We start from the raw sequence: 14,565 nt of genomic DNA on the forward strand, positions 1-14,565 counted from the left end.
AATTGGAAAAAAAAAAAAAAAAAAATTGAGGAAACCTTATAGTTTTTTGGTTTATCGAATAGCTTTTACATCAGATTGATGGGCTGCCTTGGTTTGCTTGATTATCCAACTTGACCAATATGGTAATTTTTTTTTGTTTAAAGCCATGTGTAAGTCAAGGCTTGTTTCCATTTATTGGTATCAGGTAATGATTGTTTTTTGGAAGATTAATAGGATGTGATGAAATGCTCTCTTATTTTTCTCCTTCAGATTCTTTTATATAATTTTATATAAAGAAGAAAAAAAAATTGTTATGGAATCTAGAATATGATTCCTCTTTACGTTAAGTGGTTGGGTTTGTTAGCCCCTTCTTGTAGTTTATATGCATGGTATATTAGATCGGTAACATTTGATCGAAAGACTCAAATTGAATCCTTAAGCCATGAAATTTGAAATAGGAGACCTATCTTGTTTGGGTTGCTATTTATTATACGTTTCTTTTATTAATATACAAAAAGAAATGATTCGATTAAAGTGAACAAAGTGATGGCTTTATCACTGTCGAAATCTAAAGAAAATGCCTCCTAATTGGGTATGACTCAAATACCTCAACAATTCTCACATTCAATGTTTTCCCTTTTTTTTCTTTTCAACTACTTAATCGGCTAGGATATCATAGGTCACACGTATGAAATTCTTTCTATTCACACACCCACAAAAGAAGAAAAAAAACTGTCTTAGTCCAACTCTAGTCTTGCTTTGAAAGGAATACTAGTAAAAGTGTAGATATCTGAAATTATAATTATGAGGAAAAGAACCAAAACCGACACTTAGAAAGACGTTTCAATTATCATTGTAATATATAACTTGTTATTGATTTGTTCATGAATAAAATACAAAAGATTTTTTTTTTTTTGTCAAACATCACAAAATAGCGAATTGAAATAGAAACAAAAACAAAAACACACAAAAATTTAACGTGGTTCACATACTGATATAGTATGTTACTTCCACTGGTGAATAGGTAGAGTTTTTTACCATATAGAAGAATGTAAGGGGTAATCTGGGTATTTCTTTTATTAAGTTGGTTTGTTAATGAACCAGTTGGTTCACTTAATTGTATATCATGTTATTGGGCCGGTTCACTCTCATTCGTATGCAAAGCAAAACGCATTGGGGGTTTTCTGGTTTTGAGGTTTCTGAGCTCTGGCGATGTTCTTCCTTGTTCTTCATCTTTGAGCTCTGTTCTTGTATGATCTTTGTATCATTCTGAAGGGAAGATGCTTAGCAGAGGAAGGGGAACACTCGATGGCTTTCTCGAGGCATTTCGATGAAGGCTGGCTAGGTTGCTGGTTGTGTGAATCATCTTCTGTGGTCTGCTTTTTGATGTGATTCTAGAGGGCTTTCATTCCTCAGATAAAGAGGGTACTCGTTGGTGATTTGAGCCAATTTGGTTGTCATATACGGTGACTTCTGTACCTTTCATATTTTCCCTGATTTCTGTAATTATCTTTGATTATAGTGGATCGGATTCTATCTAGAGTCCCAGAGACGTAGGTTCGCAAGAACCGAACTCTGTAATCAAACTCTCGTGTTATTCTTCTTGCTTAATTAGGGTAAATGCATAGTCTAGGCCTCGGTTAACGATCACAAAGAATAACAAAAAGATATCTCACAACCAATCGCCAAGAACAGCGTTACAAGAACTCTCACCCAAAACCCTAATTAAAAAACCCAAATCTCTCAATAATGTGAGGCGAACATAAAATACATATATATAGACTCCAATCGGGTTGACCCTTCAAGTAGGGTAGTACCGTACCGCGTCAGGTTGATGTCTATAGAAGTTTAGATTTATAAATTGGTCTTGTTTCTCCTATGGGTTTCCTTATTGTTTACTTCTTTAGGCAAAATACCACCAAATTTGACTGCTAAGGTTGATTCTTTTAGTTGTTCAAATAAAAAATGTCTTTGGATTTGACATCATTTCTTTCTTATAACTTCTCTAATTTTCTCATTTGGATTAGTGACTCAAAGCCCACAACTCTTTGATTAGCCATGTATTTCATATGGAGTAACTTCGCACCTACAATTCCTTATCTCATCACCTTCATTGCTTTTCTGATCATATACTGAAACAAATCAAGCATTTGAGTAAAAAGGAACTCACCCAAGTACTCTATTTGTGTTTCCATTTATGGGTAACGCAATCTCTCTAGTTCGTAACCCAACAAAGTTCTGGGATCTTTAGCCATCCTTTGCAAAATCAAACCCTTCGGGTGTCTCAGCCAACTACGTCAGTAACTTCGTTGTCTTCATCTAAAGCTTTGAGCGTTCTCATAAGTAGCAGAGAAGTCCCTGGAGGCGAGAAATTCCAATATAGGGCTTGCGAAACAATGGATCACGCAGTGCAAGGGATTTAGTTTTGTAAATTTTTAAAATATAAACTCTTGAATCTAAAACAAGAAAAATGTATTTGCAATTCTGCCCCCGCAATTTTAATTTACACTGTTCGATTACACTCTGTACACATGGCGAGATATCAACCGTTGGCTACAGGCTGTTGTCTGCTGCAACAAATAAAAATCCTTAGGGGTATGAGTTTGGCCTTGGTGGACTTGTCCCACTTCAGCTTGAACAAAGTTTGGGGTCAAAAATTTGGCCATGAGACAGCTTAGGGTCAAAATATTCTGGTGTTAAAATAGGTTCAAGAGCATGGTTGAGGTTATTGTTTGCCCCGCTTGATCTATTCCAATTCGTCCATGATTTTAGCCCTAATCCTGACCATGATTTCGGCCTTGATTTAGCCTTGATCTCATCCCTGATTTTGTTCATGATCTTGACCTTGATTTTGGCTTTGATCATAGCCCTATTTTGGGTCTAATTAATAGAGGCATAAATTCACCTCTGAGCCTAGCCTGGTTTTAGTCCGATTTTTTCAACCCAAAGGGCAAGCTTGGTTTACAAATTAATTAGCCTTGACATGGTCGGTCGAGTTTGGATGTAGCCCTTGGGCCAATCCAACCCAACCCTATGTTAGTTTAATTTATTCAAGAATATGTTTGAATTGGTTTAAACATTCGAGTATCCCACTAATCCTAAATATCTAAATATATTTCCATGAATCCCACATTCCCAAGTCAACAGTATCATATGTTCATTTTTTCCCCCTTCTTCTATGTATTACTCTTTCCCAAGATAAAGTGTTACCAATAATCCATCCTCATTGCTGTTGATAACTTTAGATGTATCATTTATAGCTTTTGTTTTTTGATATATTGGGCTAATTTGAAATTTTCTAAAATGAACATGGTTATGATTTGTTTTTGCAAGTTTCATTCTATTAAGTAGGGATAATTACTATTGCATATACATATCACATACATATGCTATTGATTCTAACTACATTTAGCAAAGAACCTATTTCTAGAATAAAGGGTCTCTTTAGTTTAGAAAGGAGTTCCCCCCAAGCATCCAATGCCAAACATAAAGGAATACAAATAATGTAAAACACACATCATAAGTGAAATGGGAAATTACACAGTACATAAGAAATAATTTGTTTAGCCCCCAAAGGGTTCTTTGCCTCTGTGATATGAAAGAAAGGGTCAATATTTGTAGTTGGAGCCGCCTAACCAAAAACAAATATGACTATGGAATCCACCACTTAAGGAGCAAGTTATAAGGGTCAGAAGCAAAGGATAGCAAGGTATTTAGAGTAACTCTGAAGGAATCAATGGCATTTAATGTTGATTGCATTGAAATGTTTAGGGCTTTACACTTCTCGTGATACTGAGGTACCTTCGAGCCTACCACCAAAGAATCTTCACCAGAGTTCTCACAAGACTTTGAAGAACTGGAACCACCTCCACTTTTTGGGACATAGCAACATCCCTTCTTGTAGTGTTTGCAATAGAAATTTTAAATGATGACCTGTTGAGCATTAGCCACATGACCAACAACCCCCTTTGATTTTCCAACTGAAGCCTCAACTCCATGCATCATTGACTTCCCTTTCTCCATACAAGTCACACGACCCTCAACCTTCTCCAGAGACTTAGTCTTTCTTGGACTATTTCCTCTCCCACAAATAGAGAAGCTAAATTGAGGTCTTCTTCCATAGGGTCCACCTTTTTTCTTTTTTGTTTTTGATCCACCAACCCATCACAGTCCATCGCACATGGAGCTTAGCCCCCACCCTCCGTTTTGCCAGTATTACCCCTGCAAGCTTTCCTTTGTTCATCAAGCAAAATATTCTAAAAATCAATGATCCCATTTCGCCATGTTCCTCCAACAGCGACCCCCCATTATTGAGTAGAAAGGATCTTAATTGATCCCCCCCCCCCAAAAAAAAAAAAAAAAGATTCAACTATTACATTTCATAGTACCTCATGTGAAATCCCCCAAGATCCTAACTTGAAACCTGTCTTGTAGGACTGAGGACCCGAAATGCTGGTTGTGAAACCCAGCCCTAACCTTGACCCGGAAACCTTGTTATTTGTAGGTCCGATGACCCGAAGTAAAGTAAGAAGTCAGCTTTGGGCTATCCCAGTAGAGGACTTGGTGTCTGGCTTTGAATCCATGAAGGTTGATGATGAGGTTCTATTTATGGAAACAGAATCCTGATGAAGATCTAATTAGTTGATGGACTTGGAGTGCTCTCTATCTTGGTTTGAAGGCATTTCTACCTACTAGGTAAGTCACTTGACTTGTGTGCAAAACCCCTTTAGGATTGGATTTGATCCGGACCTTCAATTCCCTCGTTTTGGCCTTGTTGTCAACATTGGTCGCCGATTGGTCGATCGGGCGATCGACGGCCCACGACCAATCCACTCGACCAATGGGTGTCGTCTTTGGCAATTAGGTTGATTCTTGCTCTATTTAAGTCTAACCTCGAGTCCACTTCGTATTTGCTGCCTCCAAACCCTCCGGAACGAACCAAAGACCTCTCGCAAGTCATCTCTCTTGCATCCTTGGAGTTTTCTTGGCGGATCTTCGTCGGAACTCTTCTTTTTGCATCAAAAGGTATGTCTACTCTCTCTTCTTCTCCTCCATCTTTGTTTTTCTTTCCTTTTGAGTTGAGACGGTAGAAGAGATGCTGCATTCTCTCGTTGCAAACATCTCTCGAACATGTTCTCATGATCATCCTAAGGATTTAAGGCTAGAACAATGATCTTAACCATGATCATTGCAAGCTTTTGAAGGATTCATGATCAAACCATGATTTAATCTCTCGTTAATCTTCTAATCTGAATTCGATCTCTTTGGATCTTCTTTCATTGATCATGTTAGTGGTTAATGGTTGTGTTTTCTTTCCATGATTCATAATCCATAGAATTCTAGTTGTTCTCTTCTACCTTACTATGTGTTCTTCATGATGCATGATAGTTACATATATGGTAGGTTTTATTTCCTTATTTAGATTTATGCTTCTAAGCCTTATTCCATGAAGACCTATGCATGTTTTCATGTTTTCATTACCGAAAGCAATGATCCATCCTCCTATAGTTCTTGTCCTTGTTTTCTATTTCAAAATCCATCAAGATCCATGTTTGATTTATTTATGGTAACTTTTTGTTTCCTAATTTGGATCTTGATACCTTGATTTGATCAGTGTTTTGAGGTCCCCTTTATGTTAGGATACTACCGATATAGTCTACCCCTTGATTAGTACCCTTTTGAACCACCAAATTCGGATTTCATATCTTAAAACTCTGATTTTATAAGCTATCGTCTCGCATTGGTCGATCGATTGGTCGATCGACCACTCGACCAATCCACTCGACCAATGAGTACAGAACTCCGGATTGGTCTGTTTGGATATTTTGATATATATTCTGCTAGGGATCTTTCCTAATATGTTGTATATACTTGTTTAGGACCTTCTTCTCAAGTTTGCCAAGATCTTACTTGATTTCTTAGGATTCTTTGCGAGTTATAAAAGGTAAGGATGGTTATTTCCTTAATTACATAGATAGCATGAATCTAGATTCTATATTTGAATATCATTAATATGTTTCCTAAATTAGATTCTTACAATGATATACTACTGTTGCATAACTTTGATTACGGTAGCATTACTTATTCATATTGAATTGATTCATGAATGATTTACTTACCAATGTTATACAAGTGATTGTAAATATTGATTTCTTTCCATATATGGAGTTACCATATATGTGATGTTATGAATTGATGCATGTGTATGCTTACGTATGGTTTGGAAAGGAGAGGTGTCCTTTTGACACTTCTGTCCTTGGACTACTACGGGAATATTATGGGATGTTTCCGGAGATGCCCTCTGGACACCTTCCTAAACTGTTGGATGACATATATAGGATTGTCTAGTAGTGTTTGGCTAGGATGTCCTGTTATGTCGACCCTAATCGGAGGGGTATTGAGACCGACGACCCGTGGTAGCAATGGGGATTCATGGGCGCTCAAGACCGGTAACCAACCCGTGAGAGGCAGGAATCACATTGTGGGGGCCATTTATTGGTAGGGTTGCATATGGTTAGACTTGGGCTCACGGGCGCTTAAGACCGGTAACCAACCCGTGAGAGGACGTGAGAGCTTCCCGTTTACCATATGTGGATGATCAATAGGGTTGATGAGTCCGTAGTCCGAGTTGGTTGGTGCCATAGGATACGCTGACTCTAGTGTGAAGGATACCGGAAAGGATCGTCAGGGACGAGGAATGGAAGTATCTGGATCTGACTTGATGTAACCAAGTAGAAGACTTGCATTTGGCTAGGTTTTACCCCGACATGCGCCGCACTTATACCAAATGGTTGTGAGAGAGTGTGTTGACTTAACCCCCGCCAAGGTTTGTCCCGAGGGATGAAGGACCCATTACCAATCGGCTGCTCAAGACCGGTGAAATGATCCGTGAGAGAATCCAAGATATCTTAAATGGTTGAGGATGTGAGTGGACTTTCCTAAAGAAGTACGGTGCTACGACTTAAAGCATGTCTGCCAATAGAGACCAGCATACATAGAGTTAGATTCATTCATTCATTGTTTGTCTCATATCATATTGCATTTATGATTGTTCTGGAATCCTGCCATTTATGTTATTATGGATTTTAATCGCCTTACCGAGTTTCTTTGAAACTCATTCCTTTATTGTACAATGTTGTTAGACTATCCCGCAGTACTGAGTACTATGACGGTTCCTATGAGGAAGCGCAAGGCGAAGAGACATATCTCCGGGAAGGTGATTGCGGTTACCACAATTACTCGAAGATCCCACGGGTGGTTATGCTCCGTACGATGCTTAGTCCGACCATTGAGTGGAAGCGTCCTTGTGCTATTTATGAGATCTATACCTACAAGGATGTCGTCTACAAAGTGGAGAATAATTTAGTTACCCAATGTACTTGCTACTGGGATTAGCTTTTGTCTAGTTTATTCTTTAGAGCTACTTTTCCGCTGGATGTAAAGTGGGATTTTTGCTTCACTTTACTTATCTGTTTGACACTCTGATTATATCTATTATTCTAATTCATTTATGATTCATTCTTTCTTTATTGAATCTATGATTTATCTTCCGCACTCTTGTTATGATTGTTCATGATTATGTTATTGTTTATGTGGGAGGTTGATCACTCGATACCTGATCTTCGGGCTGTGGATCACACTCTCGGGTATGCCAGATAGGGTACCGGCTGGGAGGGCGTGACACTGGTAGAAGATAGTTGTGGGCCATCCAAATAGAGACTAGTGGATCAGAATCAATACCAATGGATATGGATGGTGAAGATGAAGAATCTAGTGTTTTACTATATTTTGGAAAGAGATCTAACATGACCACGGATGGGCTTGGAATGTGGATTAAGAACTCACGGACGATGCATTTAGAAGGTCCCTAAATTTAGGTGAGACTCTCGAGTGATGTATGCAAAATGGTGAGAAAGTGCCACGGAGCAACCACCCTGAGAGACCCCTCTTGGTGAAATTCTAGGGGTGTGGTCGATTAGGTGGATTTGCCTTAGGCAACCACCCTTGGTTTCCACGAGTGGAAAAGGGAAAATTTGGGTTTTAAGGTTTGTAGACCCCAATTTAAAGTTGAATTCCCCCTAAAAATATTATTTTATTGCCCACCATCGGAGAACTCCAGTACATGTTAGAAAAGCCATTTTGGAGAAGGAAGAAGTTGCATAACCGATCCGAAATGTGATATGTGATTTTGTTCCATGAAATTGAAGGTAAGATATTCTCCCAACTACTTGAATAATCTCTTTTGATATTATCGAAGAACGAGATCAATGAGGGAAGATTGATTCTATCAAGGAAGCCTTAACCTTGATTGGATTTAGCAATAAGTCACTCTTTGATGCTGAATTTTCTTTCACGAGAGGATCTCTGAGAAGACCTATATTAAAATCTATTTTTATTTTTTCTAGTTGTTAGATTTGAGTTCTAGAATTGTTTGTGAGGTTATAATGAATTATATATTGTTTCAATGTGTTTCTTTCGTACTTATAAGCATGTGGAATTGTATAGAATCATGTCTCATCTATAATTTGTTGAATCATGATGTGCTATGGCTTGAGTGCGGGTTAACTAAGTGTTGCACGGACTTGACCTAGGATTGTGACTTAACCATTGCCCTCAGAACCATAGAGTGGATATGTATTTTATGATGCAAATCTGGAGAGTCTACTTGCATTTGGTTAGGTAAAACCCCATCACCAGCGAGGGTATTGAGGCCGAGTGACCCATGGCAGCGGTGTTGGATTGGTGGGCACCTAAGACCGATAACCAACCCATGAGGAGACATAGCTACATCATGAGGGCAATTCATTGTTAGCATTGCATATAGTAGGATTGGGCTTATGGGAGCTCAAGATCGTTAATCAACCTGTGAGAGGACACGAGAGCTTCCCCCCCCCCCCCCAATCATATGTGGATGACCAATAGGGTTAAGGGGAGGCATAGTCCAAGTTGGTTGGAGCTATAGGATGCGTTAACCCTAGATAGACAAGGATACTGAACTGAGTTGGTCGATGCCATAGGGAAGGTATTTGAACCTAGAACGATGTGATTAAGTAGATGACTTTGCGTTGGGCTAGAAGCGCTAATTCTCATGCCAATGGTCGTGGTGGGAGAGTGTGACCCTAATCCCCAGCTATGTTGATGGGTAGACTAGTATCCCTATATCTTGGTCGTAACTCTTAATTCAGTTGGAGTTGTTGAAGTCTGTGTGAAACTACCCAGAGGAGGCTGGTGGTGTACCTTAATGCATCTCTACCTAGTTAGAGACTTGCATCGTTAAAGTTTAGGTGCATTGCTGCATTATATTACATTGCATATCATTTTAACATCATGCATTTTCTCATGTTTCTTAAATATATGAATATATGTTGTTGATTGTCTCGCTGAGTTTTGTGGAACTCATTCCTTGTGGAAATCTCTTTTAGATGGCTATGTTGGTATCGAAGAGACACCACCCCCAGAGGTTTATGCCCCAAAAGGTGTATATGATGCTCCTGTGGGAGTTGACTATGCGGTTTGTGTACCTGTTTGGAATACCCTTATGGTGCTGATTAATAATGATAAGACTTGCCTAGTTTGCTGCTGAGATTATAAAATAGAAACATGTACCATGATAAAATACTTAAGATGCTTGGAACGAATGTAATCTTTCAATTTTGATCACTCTTCCTTTCATTTTGAGATTCCTTGAGACTTGACATTATTTAATTATTGGATTTGATACCCTTTTGGTCATGATTATGTTATTATGTGGATTGTTTTGTGATTGTATGATGTAACTGATCTAGTGATTGTGGATCACTCCCTCAAATGTTTGGGTGAATCCGATACGAGCTAGGTAGATGTGAGTCATGTGACACCTCACAAGTGGCAAAAGTTCTTGACCATCTTCCTTTTTGACATTCTTATATGGCAAATTTTCTCTTAATGGATAATGTGACCACAACAAAAGACAAAACAACACAAGTTCATATTGTAAAGTAGCCTCGAAAGGTATTCCACTATGACTAAGGAAATGTGCCAACTGCCTTACACGAAAATGAAGGTCAAGCATCATTTTGCTTCTCACATAATTTTTGGATAACCCATGCTCCACTGTGTTCATCTGGATGTCCACCTCTATCAATCCTGAGATCTATAACTTCATTAGAGACTAGATTCAAGAAGTTACATTCATGTGGAGATTTCAAATTTGAACTCAAGTAGGGATCCTGCAATACTCTTCATACTTTTGTTCATCCAACGGGTGCATGACAGGGTGAAGAAGAAGGTGTTCCACCCACTATAGGGCCAATGATAAAATCATGTCCTAGTGATCTTTAATGAGGAAATAAGCTTGGAAAGTCTCGCTTTCTTTGTAGACGATGAAGATTACTCCCAATATGGCCCAAAGAGAAGAAACCTTGAGGTAGAGACATTCAATATCTTGCTTTGGAGAACCTACAATATAGCCATACATAGAGCTTTGTGAGAGGCACTTTACCTAGGACTATAGAGCGAAACAAACCCCCACTCCCACAGTCTTGATCGGTTCTCTGACATGCCAAACCGCAAAAGTTGTATTTTCAAAGGAAGATCTATATCCATGCCAAACCACAAAAGTTGTATTTTCAAAGGAAGATCTATATCCATGCCAAACTCCAGTCCTCAAGTTATCACCCAACACCATTCCTGAGAACGGCTGGTAGGGAGGCTTTTTGGAGGAGTTGGAGGCACCATGTCACCCAATAACCTGCAAAATAAAGTGAAAACACGAGAGATCAAAGATTAGAAGGCATTGAATAGCATAGGGAGAAGTGTATAGTGTGAGAGAAGAAGGGGTTGAGGCCAGTAGGATAAAGGATAAGAAACAACTCCAAGATGAGAAAGGAAAAAGTTGACAAGACAATGCATTGGTGGTTTCCCAAATGACGTAGGAAGTTGGCGGAGCAGCTGAGAGGTCATATTGAACCAAGAAAATCCCGTGCAACTGTCATATCTAAGAGGTAGATCCGCCCCTCAAAGGCTGCTAGTTGGGCCCCATGAACTAACTATGGGGGAAGAAACAAGGGAAAAGAGGGTTAGAATGGGGAACAAGATGGGAAATGGGGGATGCATGGAGACATTGAGGGGGAGAGCGTGGAAGTCGCTAGAGACGCTAATTGGATTTTTCGATGAAAACAGTGAGAAAGACTGTGGGGATGGATTAAGTCCCAATAGTGTAGCCCTTCTTTGTTCTCCACTCAAGAACCCCATGTATTATCTAGTTGTTAATTGAAAGATATCTTTTGCTTCCTCATAAAAAAAATAATGCTAATAAAAATAAAAATAAAAACCATGATATATCTCGACATGGTCCATTCTAAGTAATTTCATCCCCTTTTTTCTTGATACTATTTTATTTTGATTATGCAAAACAAGTGCAAGAAACAATAGTGGAGAAATTCATTCAAGGAGAATAGAAAGTGTAAAGCCTTTCTTTTTTTTTGGGCAGAAGATGGAAAGTGTAAATCTAGAACCAATATAACTTCAAATGTATTATTTACTTAGATAAAAAGAACTATATTATTTACCTCGTTTTAATGTAGTATTTTAGGTTTGCATTAATTTTCTTTTCACCCATGAATGTTCTCATTAACAAAAAAAATGCCCGAGTATGAGCATAGGAGGAATGTTCAATTTTGTATCCATATAGGTCTACATTCAAGAAAATAGAAAGTGTAAGACATAGCATTACCGCCAACAAAATAACCATCATCTTCTCAAGAAAGAATAATCAAAGTCTACCATAATATATCAAGGTATGCCTGGGTTAACAATGAAATAAAAATATGTCATATTAGTCAATTTGACTCAAAATTGATCAAAGCTGACCATTATATAACATAAATCTACAGTGAATTTAATCGATTTTAACCAAGTTCACTTGATTTTCAGCTGAGTTTAAACAATTTCGACTAAATATTGATGTACACCCATTGAATTTAGTTTTCTTTTACTTTTTTGCCATCATCAAGGTTTTTGAACCCAATCTCTTGACTGATTGATGAGTTAGTTGACTTCAATGATTACTGATTTCACTATTTATTCTTTTGTGCTAGATTTATTTAATATAGTAAATTTAATTTATATTAAGTTTCAAAACTAGTTTTTTCATGTACCTTTTAATAGCTATGTTGAGTTTGAGACCTATGAGATAAGGAATGGTAATAGGCCTTTCATGATCTTGATCATGAGTGAAGAGGTGGGCTTGTATATTGAATGAAATTTTTTCCACTCCAAGCATGGGTTGCCATTGATCCTAAATTCCTATTTGCACCCTAATGCAATAGTAGCTATTACTATGAGTAGAGTTAAAGCAATTGAATAGATTAACTCCAATTCATAGTCATGAGGTGAATAAGATAGTCAATTCTCCACTTAGTAATGAAGGTGGGTCAAGGTAATTCATTCTTTATTAATGGAGAATGTGAGACAAGGTTATTGATTATTCACTTAGTGGGAGAAGTGGGTCAAGACAATTGGTTGACCCAATGTATTACCATAAGGAACTCAAAGGGTGTAAGGTCTAGTATTGTGCCAATTTAAACCCAACCCCATCCCTTGCATGTTGTATAACATACCAAATACAATACACATTGAAGTTAGCGAAACCAATGTGTGTTGTATTATTGTGTGTGTTCTAAAAATTTGAGATGGTCTTATTTGGGTTTGGTAAGTTTAGTAGAACCTACCTCTAGCAATAGTAGCCTCATGGAGTTGGTTTTCGAGACCCATGGAACCATAACAGGGTTCTTTGAGTAAAGCGCATGGAAACTTTTTCTAGAACCTGATATGTGTGGGGTCAGTTCATGAAGAGTGGTTATTTTCCTTCAAAAAAAATTTTTAGGCGAAATTGGGATCCTCTCCATCTTGGGCTTAGAGGAGTATATTAGAGGGAAGGGAAGTGTTGAAGAAAGGCCTTATATGGTATGCGGGAGATGGGAGTAAAAGTCACATCTGGGAGAACCGTGGATACCAATTACAAGTACAAGAGATTCTAACTGCCCTCTTGTGTTTGTTAGTGATCTCATTGATTTAGGGTATAGAATGTGGAAGGTAGATGAGGTTCGTAGATGGTTTATACATGAGGAAGCAGAAACAATCTTACAAATACAGTCGACAATCTTCCCTGGGGAGGATCATCTGAGGTGGGGTGGTGGAACCATGGGAGGTTCTCAGTGAAGGCTGCATATCGTCTGCTAGAAGAGGAGGAACAACAAGAGGAGGAAAGTAGTCCAGCTCCATCAAGGGAACATCGTTGGGAGGAGATCACAGATGAATAATGGAGAGAGGTTTGGAAATGTAATACATTGCCTAAGATAAAATCCTTTTTTGTGGAGAGCTGCTAATGATTCTCTAGCATCAACATAGGGCTTAATAAAGAGAGGATTGGTGTTGATAAATTATGCATTGAATGCCCATCACAAGAGGAAAGTATTGCTCACATTTCTTCAACTACCAGGTAGCCAGAGCTATATGGTTTGGAAGTACTATTGATTGGAAGAGTTCATTCCTTCCTTGTAATTTTATGGGGCAGTGGCTAGATCTATGGAAACAGTGGGACGTAGACAGCAATGCTATAGACACTTCAAAGAGCCTCTCATCCTTTGTTCTTTGGACTCTATGGAGAGCACGTAATGAGAGAGTGAAAGGGCTAAGATCTTGGACCCCACAAGATATTGTTAAAGAGGCGGAGAGGGCATTTGGTGAGTTCTGGTTGCAAGGAAGGAAGAAGAAGCAACGACCAGCAGCAAGGACTAGTTCATTGGGGTAGAGCAATAGACCTATTTGGATCCCACCAGAGGCTCCGAATGTTCAGCTTAGCACAGATTAGGGGTGTTAATGGTGCGGTTTTGGGCAGTTTCGGACTGAGAAACACCTAGCCCAAACACGGCCCATTAGCAAAATAACGGTTTCGGGCCAATTTCGGTTTGGTGCGGTTTGTGTTCGGGCTAACTAACGGTTTGGGCTAACGGTTTAGATTTGGGTTGGCTAACTGTTTATGGTGTGTATGAAAAAAAAAAAGAAGAAGAAACAATTGAGCATCCCACAACAAAAGCGAAAATTATATGGAAAGCAAAGTTGCTATTGGTCAATTTCCATAAAAAAAAAAAACCACCCATTCTATAGAAATCAAGAACCTAGATATTAAGTAGTAAAATGACTATTTGATTTTTGAATTCATGCTTAATTTTTTTAATTGTCTATACCAACTACATAATGGTTCAAATACTATTTAATGTAAAATTACAAAACGGGTTGCGGTTTGATTTTGTGTTGGTGCGGGCTCCACAACCCTCAGCCTAGTTACGGCCCATTAAGGTTTGGGCTATAACGGGCTAGTGTGGTTTGGTTTTAACGGTCCGGTTATAAATTGACACCCCTAACACAAATGTCTTGAAAAGGAAGGAAAGGGAGGAGCTGGACTTGTTATTCGGAACCTAGATGGCCTGCCCCTATTGGCACACTCAGAGCCGATGGTTTTTAGCTCGATTTTGGAAGGCAAAGCGATGGCGTTAAGGCTAGGATTACTCTATGCTTTGGGTGATTGCTAGGATTACCTGGAAG

This window comes from Hakea prostrata, chromosome 3 (genome assembly GCF_041222555.1).
Source record: "Hakea prostrata isolate BN-2017 chromosome 3, UWA_Hpros_2, whole genome shotgun sequence".
NCBI lineage: Eukaryota > Viridiplantae > Streptophyta > Magnoliopsida > Proteales > Proteaceae > Hakea > Hakea prostrata.